Source organism: Crocuta crocuta, unplaced genomic scaffold (assembly GCF_008692635.1).
Source record: "Crocuta crocuta isolate KB4526 unplaced genomic scaffold, BGI_CrCroc_1.0 scaffold556, whole genome shotgun sequence".
In the NCBI taxonomy this organism is placed as follows: Eukaryota; Metazoa; Chordata; class Mammalia; order Carnivora; family Hyaenidae; genus Crocuta; species Crocuta crocuta.
In genome coordinates, this window is record NW_027527436.1 from 1,392,024 (window position 1) to 1,405,816 (window position 13,793).

Here is a 13,793-nt window from a genome sequence, read left to right on the forward strand (position 1 = left end):
CACTTCAATTAGAACCATTCTGCTATGTTTAAAAAATGTTTAAAAATCTTTGTAGAAATAGCAACTGCTGCTCAACACTCGAGTTAAATTTAGAAATGAAACAAATTATTGGGGCGCCTGGTTGGCTTAGTCGGCTAAGTGTCCGACTTTCACTTGGGTCATTATCTCGCGGTTCGTGGGTTCGAGCCCCTCATCGGGCTCTGTGCTGACTGCCAGCTCAGAGCCTGGAGACTGCTTCAGATTCTGTGTTTCCCTCTCTCTCTGACCCTCCCCTGCTCATGCTGTCTCTCTCTCTCTCTCCTAGAAATAAATTAAAAAAAAAAAAGAAATGAAACAAATTATTATCAACACTAATTTTTGAACACCTACCATATGTCTCATATATTTTACCTTGTTCTTGTCTAAGCTCAATCCTATGTAGCAAGAATTAGTCATACTTTTGCAAACAAAAAAAAAAATAGAACTTGAGAATAGATAATAAACTTAACAAAGCATGAAAGCTGGTAAAGTCATGTAGCACAGCTGGAATTCAGTTCTGGATCTCTCTGAATAAGAAAATCACTGTTTTTTTACATTGTTCTGACAATTATTTGTGTAAAGTCTTTAAACAATATTACTGTAGACAGCTTCAATCTCAAATATAGTTAGAGAAATGTGAGACATTAGGGGCTACAGGAAAAAAAATAACACTAGCCTAAAGAAGCACTATTTAAAGAGGAATCAGACAAATAAATATGTACAATAAATGTAATGTAATAAACATTATAAACAGATAAGTCCTAGGTAAAATGGAGGCACTCAATGTTGGTCTTTAATCCAATAAAAAATTGCAGTGAATATGGGTAACAAGGCATTCTAAGCAGATGGAGGAACACATAAATTAGACTTAGGGCTGTAAGTGTGCCATGCAGAATTGATCAACTTCAAGTATTTCAGTAGGACTCTAACAGGGGTTTCAAGGTGAAGAGAGGCAAAAGATAAGGTTGGGAAGAATAGAGGCCAGTTCATAAAGAACCTTCTAAGGGATACTAAGATTATCAGATCTTATCTTAAATTGTCCTGAAAGCCATTGAAGGATTTTAAGTAAGAAGTTACTTCATTAGATTATTTCTTTTAGAAGGGTCACTGTGTACAGTAATGTGAAGATTGTATCAGAGCAGAAAAACAAGTTAGGAGATATTTTAGAAACAGAGCTAGATGTCTTCTATGGCAGGAGAGTGATGTCTGAAGAATGAGTAAAAAGGAATAAATCAAGGAGATAGAATATTTTTAAAAATTAACCCTATATAAGTATTTTTTTAAAAAACAAGTTTGTAGATACAACCAGAGAATATAGGGGAAGAGTAATATTTGACAAATTTTATAATGGGATATATTACATTTCAAGTGTCTGGGAGATATTTAAATGAGAACAGTATTTAAAGGAATGAATGAATGAATGAATGAATGAATGAACAAGATACCTAATAAGCATCAGACATATGTGCCAGGATTCTATAGAATGTTCTGGACTTCAAAAAGTTTTGGTTATTAACTTATTGATGGCATTTCAATTAATTGGAGTAGGAAAAGTTATCAAGGGAAATTATTGAGTACTTACTATGTGCCAGGTACTATTTTAACTACTTTACTTGTGTATTTCCTCGTTTAATTCTATGACAAACCCTACAATTTCATAGATGCAAAAAAACAGAATAAAGAAGCTGATATTTACATACACAAAAGCCACTGAGAAATTTCTTTGTCTGTTTTCACACCTGAGTAAATTTAAATTCTGGATATAATGAACATACTATCATGGATAATTTGACCTGGGCCTAGCTTCTTGGTGGACTTACAATCTTCTGATGAAATAACCAATTTATAGGAGTTGTGTAACTGGAAAAATATTTTAATCTGGAAGTCACTGTTAATGGTCAGTGTGCTGATTTTTATATGTTTTACTCTATTTTATTATCAATAATAAGATTTTGCTCACAAATTCTGGAAATATATACCACCTATTGAGATATAGAAATGCATAGATAATTTAACAAATGTTTAACATGATATATCTAGAGTTGTTTTTACTCACATTGTTATAACCTCTAAGGATCTAAGGGGATAATTGCTGTCATGTGATATTTGGTTCATCAAAATATATATAATTACAAAATTAATGGGTAAGAGGCAGAGAAAGTGAAGCCACCTCAAGAGCAGTAGATGTCACAGCTGATGGGTATAACGTTAGAAATAAAAGCAACAGAAGAGCACATTTTTGCCCCACAGATGAGTCTTCTCTCAATGTAGAATTAACCCCATGCTAATATAGAAGAAAATGCCGTAGTCACCTGTTTCTCACCTGGGGAGATTTTGCTCCATAGGGGACAGATGTCAATGTCAGGAGATAATTCTGATTGTCATGACCAAGGGAATGGGGTAGGACTGATACCTACTTGGTAAAGCCCAGAGATGCGGCCAAACATCCTACAGGGCACAGGAGAGCTCCCATGACTAGTAATTATTCTATCTCAACTCTCAAGAGCTCTGCTATTGAGAAACACTATAATGCCCAAAGATTCAATTCCAAAATAATTTGAGTAAATGTTCCATCAAAATAAATGATTGTCATCAAAATTTTTCAGGCAGAAAATATTGTTGCCTTTGAAATTTTGTCTTAATCCTTTATGAATTATATACACTGTCCCACACACATAGATCATTAGAAATTAATAGAAATGAAGCCATCAGATGATACACTCATGGTGAAAATAGTTGCTGCCTGCAACAAAAACTATTTATTATTTTGTTAAGTGAGAATTATTAAGTGAGGTTTAGAAAATAAGTTTGAAGACAATGATGTCAGGAACTACTCATATCTTCTTGTATTGAGAAGTAAGATGACTACAAAGGACTTCAATTTAGTAAGTACAGTGGAATGTATATGAGAAATAATTACAGTACAACTTATTTTAAGTCAATAAGGTAATTATATTCAGAAAGTTTAATTTTTGTTTTTCTTCCAGAGTCCAGCTATTTATTTTCACTCAGAAAGAAACTGCTCTCTGTACTCCTCCACCTGACATAAGTCAAAAAACAACAAAAAAAAGTTGTGGGACCCCACCCTTAAATGATCGTTTCCTTTTAAAACTTTTTTAAAATTGCTTTTTGCTTAAATGGTGTGTTTCTTTTACTTCTGTTTAATTGGTGTGTTTCTTTGCAGTCTGCAAATAATGGGGAAATGAGCAGAAGGATAATTGGTTTTTGTAGTCGATTATTGAATTATTGTAATTATTAATTACAAATAAAATCACAATATTAATTATTGAAGCAGCTGTTCCTGGGTTGGCAGTTTTAGGCTGAGGGAACTATTGCTGCCAGGAGGAGGTTCACAGTGAAGTGTAAGTGCACGTGCCTCTTCAGGCAAGACCATTGTGGGATAATAATGAAGCAGTCCAGGTGCCAACATGGGGAGGGGCGGCCTGGGAACAGTATTCAGACAACAGGACTCTATTGTTTCTAATATTTAAGATCCTTCATTAAAAGTAAATTACACAGATTAGTTTTTTTTTCAAAATATATTCTTTATTTTATTTTATTTATTTATTTTGAGAGAAAGAGAGCATGTGGGTTAGGGGGCAGGCAGAGAAAGAGAATGAGAATCCCAGAGGGCTCTGCACTGACAGTGAGGAGGTGGAACCCACCAATGTGAGATCATGATCTGAACTGAAATCAAGAGTCTGATACTTAACTTACTAAGCCACCCAGGTGCCCCTAAATATATTCTTAACTTTAAAAAGAGACTGAGCTCTGATCATATTAAAATACTGAGTTTTCTTATTATGTATGTATGTACTACATATATAAATATGTATGTATGTATCTATCATCATCATCTATTATATATCTACCTGTCCATCCATCCATCCACTCATCCATCCATTCATCCATCCATCTATATATTTTTGCTTTTAGCCACAGAAATGAGAAATTGCAATTACTTCAATTTTTTTGCCTTAAACTCTAGGAAATAGAGAATCATTTATTATAGGTCTGCTTTTTTACTTGCCTTGCATGCCATTGGAGTTATAAGGGATGAAGAGAAGTTACGTGACTAGAGAAACAAAGAATCACCTGTTTTGTTTCTGCTACTAAGAAAAAAAATATCTGAAATGACTTACCTAGAAAAAAATTAAAATTACTTACAAATTTTAAATAAAGCTTTTAAATAAAACTTACCACTACTTTCTAAAATAGTAATAATAAAGAATCACTTCGTTAGTGATTAAAACATAGAGAACTTTTACATAATCTATACCAGAATTTTTGCTGCTTTTTGGATCCTTTGAACTCAAATCATCCACTGCGCCATTGTTGGAGACGCTTCTAATACCTGACTTTAGATCTATCTACTCACTGTTTTACAAAATGAAAAACAGAAGGGGAAGCCAGAAGAACAAGCTTTATTTGTTCAGAATGTATGCCTAATTTCATGTTAATGGTCATAAGAAGGGATATTTGCAATGAGAAACCAGAGAACTTCAAAATTTGAAAATAAGCATTCAGGGAACAGTTTGCCTTTTGTTGCTAAACTTTGAGGAGAGTTGGATGTTCATTTCAGTTATCCTTCTGGTGTCTTCCAAGACCAGGGCTATGTTCTAGAGCCTTGAGGAACATGAGAGTAACCTTTGACAAAATACATATTAACTATAACATTCCTTTGCAACTGTAATCATATTTCTCTTTCCAAGATACATAAAATTCTAAGATACATAATTAAACTCAAAAAAGCTAAAATAAATTCTTATAATAAAAGTTCATACTTTTTGGGTGTTACATGTAAGCCACTAAATTCTTCTAAAATTCCACTAAATTCACTAAATTCCACATGAACCACTAAATTCTTCTCCTGGATCCAATATTACACTATATGCTAACTAACTCAAATTTAATTAAAAACTTGAAACAAACAAAAAAGAATGTGCTCTGTTCAATTTTTTTTTTTTACTAGTTAGATTGAATTTTGATTTTAAAAATGAGTAGCTTGCTTGGCTCAGTGAGATGATTTTGCTACTAAGAAACCATTGTGCTCTATTTTTCTAGAGCTTTTCTACATCATTGTGCCCATTATTTTTTTTTTCATTTTTTAAACACATTCATTTTTGAGAGAGAGACAGACAGAAAGAAACAGAGACAGAGACAGAAAGACAGAGAGTGAACAGGGGAGAGGAAAAGAGAGAGGGAGACACAGAATCTATCTGAAGCAGTCTCTAGGCTCTGAGCTGTCTGCACAGAGTCCAACACAGGGCTCGAACCCATGAACCGCGAGATCATGATGTGGGCCAGAGTCAGATGCTTAACCAACTGAGCCACCCAGACGCCCCCTATTATTTATTTATTTTATTTATCATTTTATTCTTTTATTTTATTTTATTATTTTATTTTGTATAAAATATAAAGATTGTCGCGAGACAATCTTAAGCAGTCTCCACACTCAGCATGTAGACTGATGCAAGGCTTGATACCTCAACCCTGGGATCATGACCTGAGCCAAAATCAAGATTCGGATGCTTAACCGACAGAGTGACCCCTGTAGAAAGCCTTTATCTGAGTTTTATTCATATCATTAAAGCAGAAAACCCATATAACTGCAGCCTGATTTGTCTTCAATATAATTGCATTACCATTTATGTAGAAATGGTAGATGGAATCACACTTCATTTATGACTCTATTTATAGAGTTAAAAAGGGCACTTGTGAGTACAAAATCTTAACTTCGTGATCTGCGTAAAGTTATCTAATAAACCGATCTTGTCGTATTTGAACCATCCAGTGTCTTTTGTTATTTATAAGTAAAATGGTGACAAAATAGGTTTCACCAAGGACAGATATTGCCTGAAGAAGAATTTAGCTATCATGAGTCAGAGGAGTTAGTTTATGAACTATCTGTAGAATTTCCATTTCCAAAGGTACATTACACAACTCTCCAAGGTTACATGCTCTCCAAGGCACATTAGTAAATATCTGTAAGGTTTCCATTTTCCTGACAGAAACAATTACAAATGCCATGCAAGAATAATTTCACACAGAGAGTTGAGGCAGCTCTCAGAATTCTCTTAGGTAACAGTTGCAAATGTTTATGCTAATATTATTTAGCTTTTTCACTTTTCACTTTAAAAACTCAGGGTACCGAATTCAGTGCATTTCTTTTGTTGTCAGTATAGTTCTAAAACAGAGAATGAACATTTAAAGAAAAAAGGTTGGAAGCAAGCTTATGTTCGATTCAAAACTATATGTTTTAAAACAAAATACTGCAATGTGTTTTCACCAGGGAACTCTTGTATTCCCTGTTTCATTTCAGTAATGAAGAGAAGAGCTGCCATCTGGCCGTTTCAAATGTATGGAGTTTGTGTTTCTATATATAAATGACAGCATATGGAAAGGGAGGCTTGCAATGGAGTGCATATTCCTAGAAGTACTTAGGGATTTATTCCTCTCAGAATGCGTACTATCTGCTTCATCTAACACATTACTTCTAACTTCAAAAAAATTAAGGAAAATATGAAGTAATTTCTATCTATCAAAAACCTTTCAATATTTAAGAGTATACTTTTAAGAATTTTAGCTTACTTGCTAGTTTCTTTTAAAAATAACTACACGTGTGTATTTTTATCCTCTCCTGCCCAAGACTCACTGACACTAAATTTAAAATTTTAAAGGTATAATAGGGAAGCATAAAGAGAAGAGTAGGTGAAAGTTTTCAAAAGAGTTGTGCAAGGCAGAGATGGAGGAGTGGAAAGGAATTTAGCAGGATAAAGGAAGCTACAACTAAAACATAGAAAGAAAAGATGAGAGAGGAGAGACCATTCACCTTACCAAAGCCTAAGAAACCAAACCCAACAATAAACAACCTTGGCCTTAGAACTGATAGGCAGCATAAGGTAAAAACTAGGAAAGTACACTGACATATTGGAGCAGCGGGCTCCCTTCCAAGTCCACATGCACTTGCCAAACACGGGCCAAACAGCAGAAGCTTATTCTTTGGAGAAATCGAATGGGAAGGAGAGACTCGGAAAGCCGAAATGACCAGATCTTGTCTCTCATCCAAGTCTGCCAAACTCCCTGTCTCAATAAATACATTAAAAAAAAAAAAAGTACTGTGAAAATAGATATAATGTAAGAAACAGAAGAAAAAAATTGTAACTCTCAATGTAATACAAACAGACTTTACATTCATTTTAAAAGCAATGTTGGGACACCTAGGTGGCTCAGTCAGTTAAGCATCCAACTTGATTTTGTTGTTGTTGTTGTTTTTTAAATTTTTGAATGTTTTACTTATTTCTTAGAGAGAGAGAGACAGAGAGACCGAGAGAGAGAGAGAGACAGTGTGAGCAGGGGAGAGAGAGAGGGAGACACAGAATCCAAAACAGTCTCCAGACTATGAGCAAGATGTCAGAACAGACCCCGACGTGGGGCTCAACCCACAAGCTGTGAGATCATGACCTGAGCCAAACTCTGATGCGTAACTGACTGAGCCACTCAGGAGCCCCCCAACTCTTGATTTTGGATCAGGTCATGATCTTATGATTCATGAGATCAAGCCCCGTGCTGGGCTCTGTGCTGACAGCATGAAGCTTGCTTGGGATTCTCTCTGTCTCTCTCTACACTCCCCCCCCACCCGCCATGCTCTTTTTCTCTCAAAATAAATAAATAAATAAATCATACATACATACATATACATACATACATATACATACATAAATGTCAAAAGATGTACAAAAGTACATTTGTACCGTAATAGTAATGGAAACAAGCTCTTTGAAATTAAAAATATGATAGCTATTGGGGAACCTGGTGACTCCATCAGTTGAGTGTCTGACTTCAGTTCAGGTCATGATCTCATGGTTCATGAGTTCTAGCCCCACATTGGGCTCATTCCTGTTAGCATAGAGCCTGCTTCAGATCTTCTGTCCCCCTCTCTCTCTGCCCCTTCCCTGCCTGCACTCTCTGTCTCTTAAAAATAAATAAATCTTCAAAAATATATTAAAAATATATGATAGCTATTTTTAATGTATATTAAAAACTGCATTAGAAAATATAGTAAAAAAAGCACAAAAAGAAACAAGAAGTAAAGGAAATTGAAATTATCAGGAAAAAAGTTATTTAAAACACTAATATGGAGGATCCAACATTTCTCTTCAAGCAATTTAAGACAGAGAAAACAAAGGAAATATTAGGGAAATATTCTTTAAACAAAATAATACATTTTAGATTATTTCTGAACAAAGAGCTTTCTAGTATTTATCAGATGCCCAGCAGAGTGAAAGGAGACATACATACAGCAAGTTCAAAGCATTCTGTAAATAGGAACATAATAGGTAACAGCCAAGAGGAAGGAAATCAAAATCAAAATTTATAAGTATATAGTAATGGAAATCAGAATAGCATTAACCTTTTTTCTAACGACACTGAAACCAGAAGCTCTTAGGATAATATCTTCAAGGAAATAAATTTCAACCTAGAATTTCATTTCTATCCAGACTAACAATCTAGTGTGACAGAAAGACTAGAAAAACCATGATTTCCTTATACTTAATCCTGAGGGAAACTGCTGAAGATTGTCAGGCCAACACAGAGAGTCAGGGCTTTATTCTGGCAAATACCATCCCTACTTTGGAAAGCTTTAATTTGATGATTTCCCATTCTGCACTGATACCTATTGTAAAATGCCTGGACTCCATAGACAGATTGGATTCAGAGAGACTTGTGTCCACAGGACTATTTAGGAAAGTGCCTGATTAACAATCTGGAGAAATCCTTCCCCTTCAGTAGGTGTCACATAGAGTCATATGTATTCACAGTGGACATGCATCAAAACTGTAAACAAGTGTATTCCAGTAGCCACTAACATAATCAAAGTACCCTTACCCTGAATCCATGATCACCAAAAAGACTTCAGATAAAAATATAGCTTTGTCTGTGACCATGCGAAAACTCTGATAGTGTGGTCTCCATTGCAATATTATATTTCTTTGTAAGTTAATACATTGGAATACTTGTTCACAAACATATACATGAATAAAAAGAAACTCTCATGAGCCACAGATAATTTTTCCAAGTATTATTTTATTTTCTCAATTTTTATTTTTCACTTCATCGAATGAGTAATTTAAACTCACTGGACCTACATTTTTTTTTAATTATCCACTCTTCAGTAATTCCTCAGAATATAATAACACACAATATATTAATCTGTGTAGAGCTTGTAGCTTGTAGATTCACTGTATATATATCATTAAAAGCAATGTATATACAGTAGATCCTTATTGTATCAGCACAACAGGCCCAAGACTATTCAGTTTTATTTTACTATGTAAGTTTCATCCTACCAGCAGCAACTTTATGATGAATCTGACTTTCTGAGATTTACTTGAACAGGTTTTTGTCCAAAGCTTAAGGAAGGGCACAAACATTGTGTTATGTAATCACATATTTTGGGAAATTTTGCAAAAGTAATATATTTTAACAGCTATCTGATGAGAGACTTTTTCTTTCCAACAAGAGGTGTCTCTGTCAAAGTAGCGTGAACGTCTGGTGGTGATACAGAGGCCTGAGCTTTCTTGTCTAGTGATTGAGATGGGGGCAAGTTGAGCTCGACATCATCTGGCTTGCAGTGTCTTCCTCATATAGATAGATTATTGGTAACTAGCTATTCTGAAGTAGAAATGGCTTCCAGAAATACTCTTATTGCCCACTGTACCAACTCATGCAGCATCGTGACAAGAAGACCTTGGAGCAGACATCTGGCTATGGAGAGAGTGTGGAAGGAACGAAGTTGGAAATGTACAAATCCACATGATGATCTGTGGAAAATTCTTCCAAGTTCATAGACCATATAAAAATTTGATAGAGGTTATCCTATATTTAGCAATACCAATCATGTTTACCAGTGAACATGACGAATTTGAAAACAAAACAAAACAAAAACTAAATCACTGATAATAAAAAAAAGTGATAAACTGTGTCAGAAGAAAAATTAAATTGCTTTTCTATTTTCTCTCTATATAATATTACAAAATCCTAGTTTTCTTAAGACGTAATAAAAATATATGGAACCAAACACTGAAGGAAAAATATTACAGAAGTAAATGAGGCAGTTAATTTAAAAAATTCTATTATTTTTCTGAAATGTTGATAAAATATCAGATTTTAAAATGTATAACCTGATATGATTTTTTTCTTCTTAGAAATACATTTATTTTGGGGGTCACCTGGGTGGCTCAGTTGGGTAGGTGTCTGACTTTGGCTCAGGTCATGATCTCATGGCTGGTGAATTCAAGCCTCGTGTCAGGCTCTTGGCCTGCTTTGGATTCTGTGTCTCCCTCTCTCTCTGACCTTCCCCCCCCATGCACACTGTCTTTCTCTCTCTCGAAAATAAATACACATTAAAAAGAAAAAAATACATTTATTTTTGTACTTAATTCTTTATAGTTTTGTATTCCTTTTCTTAAAGGAGGACTCCAAAATGCTTAAACTTCAGGCCCAAAAGATCTGGACCCACCTCTGCTTATAAAGTAAGTGTTACTGTTATTATTATTGTTATTATTATCTGCGGGAGGCTGGCTTCAACAGCTCCAGGGGTCCCTGAAGGATGCACAGTGTCGGCAAGTGAGGAAGTGAGAGAGCCCCAAGAATCTTTCTGGTCACCAGGCAGACATCTCTGCACTATCGGTTTTGGTGTCTTTATTTATAGGCAAACAATAACATGGCATCAGAAAAAGGAATTTTTACAATGGAAAACTCTTTGTGATAAGATGCTTTGAAAAGTGTACAAAAACAGGTTTTTCAGAAGTATTCTTGCAGAATTACACCAATCATAGTGAAGTTGAGTAAATCTTACAACTACGGAAATAACCGGATATTCTTATTGAAAAACAGTATAATGTACATATTTGTTATAAATTAATAATGCTAGGATTAGGACATAGGTTACGTTGTATATAGATAGTCTAGGAGTCATTTTGTCTGGCTCACAAGCAGACAAATGTTTTTGAGCTGGTTAATAAGTTGTTTGTGGAAACTCTTTTGACTTGATGCTGAATGTGTAAACACCATGGAGGCCCTAAATGTGTTAGCCTTTGTTTTTGGGTTATGTTTTAGCTACTCTTATCTATCCTCATCCCAGCCGCCAGTGTAAGGGAGAGTATTTGTGGAAAGTAGACCTTAGGGAAGGGACTACCATACATCACTGGTTAGAAAAGGTATAAGTATTAACTTAGGTTCTGCCCTTATCTGTTCCTTAACTCTAAATTAGGCTCTTTGTCTCGGAGCCAGGCTGAATTGTAACTTCTGTGTTCTTAACCCCATTTATTATCTAAGTCTTGGGTCTGCAAGGCCAATAGGAAGAGCCTTTTGACCATCATCCAGTGCTTTCATCTAAAATCTCTTTTGAAAAGGCAGGAATATGCTTTTCTTTATGAGGTATCTGTGTGGGGAATATCAGTCTGATTTGGAATATTGTGAGGCCTGATCAATATCTTCAAACTCAGTTCCAATACGAGCCAGTAGTGGCAGGAGATACCAGTTTTCATTTCTCATGGCAGGAGCTGTGCAAACGCTGCCATTTCCTCGCTGTGACTGTCATCCAGCAAGGCTGGTGTGGTTCCCAGCAAATATCGTTATGTCTATTATAAGAATGCAAAAACTAAAGTCTTGAGGTATATTGTGACTTCCCTCTATTTACAAAGCAAGTGAACTAGGACTCCATCCTAAGTCAGTCTGAATACATAGTGCATTCTTAACAATCTCACACTAACGCCTCTCATGTTATTTGTGAGCCAATCACAATAGGTCACATCCAGAAGTGTTCTCTTTACCTCCTTGGTTTTTTCAATATTATATGGTACAATTCAGTCCAATTAAATAAGTTGTGGAGGATCTAATATATATCACACAGTATACTAAATATATAAAACTAGTGAACGAGGTGTACCAAAAAAAGCAAAATTCCATTTATCCATGTTTTCTAGGAGTGGGTATTCTTATTAGGCAAAGATGAATATAAGGAGATAATATCTGTGCATGTAATGTGTACCTGACAGAAATATTCACACAACAAATGTATTTGAAGTACATTGGAGGTTCATTTGACTCCATTGGAGTGGGAAGTTATGATGGGGTGGAGTTGGATTTAGTAAAAAATTCTTACACTATAGGAGACCTGAACTGAGTATTATTAATTTTTAAGCATTTTTAAAGCTTTATTTATTTATTTTGAGAGAGCCAGAGATAGCACAAGTCGGGGAGGGGCAGAGAAATTGATGGAGAGAGAATCCCAAGCAGACTCCACACTGCCAGTGCAGAGCCTGATGTGGGGCTCGATCCCACAATTGGTAAGATCATGACTAGAGCTAAAACAAAAAGTCAGATGCTTAACTGACTGAGCTACCCAGGTGCTCCACCTGAACTGACTTTTAAAAGGCAGATAGGAGGTGACAGGTGAAGAAGAAAGGAGATGATATTACCAGGCAGATGAAATATATCTAAGGACAGAGGTATGATACAGCACCTTGTACTTGAACAGCTATATATAGTTTCACATTGCTGGAGCATAACGTTTAGAGGAAATTATACCAGAAAAGTGCCAGCTTTTTGAGAGTGTTATGTACTTTGTTAAGAAACTCAAATTCCATCTTATATTTAAAATAAATCTGGAGTTTTAAAAAATATTTAAAGCAGAAGGATGACCTAGTTTGAATTGGGATTAGCCCCAGTGTGGTGGCACAGGCGTTTAAGGTGAGTTTGAGATGGACAGAAGGCCCAGTCCAGTGAGGAGGCTGTGGCAACATTGCAGTTGAGAAGAAGGTCTGAACTAAGACAGGGCAATGAAGATTGATCAAAGAGGGGGTATTTACTAAAGTTGTCGGTCGGGTGAGAAGTATTTTAAGATACCACAATGACTCCTGTGGTGTGATTAGGAATTGGGTGGTTGATCCCAGTATCTATGGCCAAAAATTAGGAGGAAAATAAAAAAATGAAAAAGAAAATGTAAATTTTGTTTTAGATTTTTAAAATATGAATTGACTTTAAGATAATCTATTAGAGGTGTTAAGTAGACAATTACAGATGACATTGGATACAGTTATAGGTTTAAGATTTTGTTATTTTGGTAGCAGGTTAAAACAAAATTGTAGATGCATTCACCAAAGCAACACATAGAACAAGAGAAGGCAATTTATGAAAATACAGGCCAATTATATATTAAGATATAAGGGAAACAAGAAGGGCAAACATTTAGTAACATCGTGGAAAGATTAATTCAGAAGCTGGGAATAGTCAATGACTAGTACAGAAGAGAAATCAAGAAGTATCAGGGGAAAAGTGCATCCATTGAATCTGTACTTAGGCCATTGCTGATGACAGCTAGACTGTGTTGATGAAGTATCGTGGTTGGACCAGATTCTCATAAGCTGAAGAATGAATGAATTAAAAGTTAAACTCTGATATGATTTTTTTCTCATTAGAAATACTTTCTCATTAGAATGAATGAATTAAAAGTATAAACTCTTAGCCTAAGAAGTTTTTTTGAAAAGAGAAGAGGAAAATGTTGGTTAGTAAATATGTAGGTAGAACTCAAATATTACCCACCAAGAACACAATATCTACCTGGCAGCTTCCATTCTAACCCCATCTGCTATATAATCACCTACGCTTTGTATTAACTAGATCACAAAGAAACACATCATCAGAAAAGTTTCATATATTTTTTCCTTTAATATATTAATTAATTTAGATGGCATCCACAAGAATCTAAC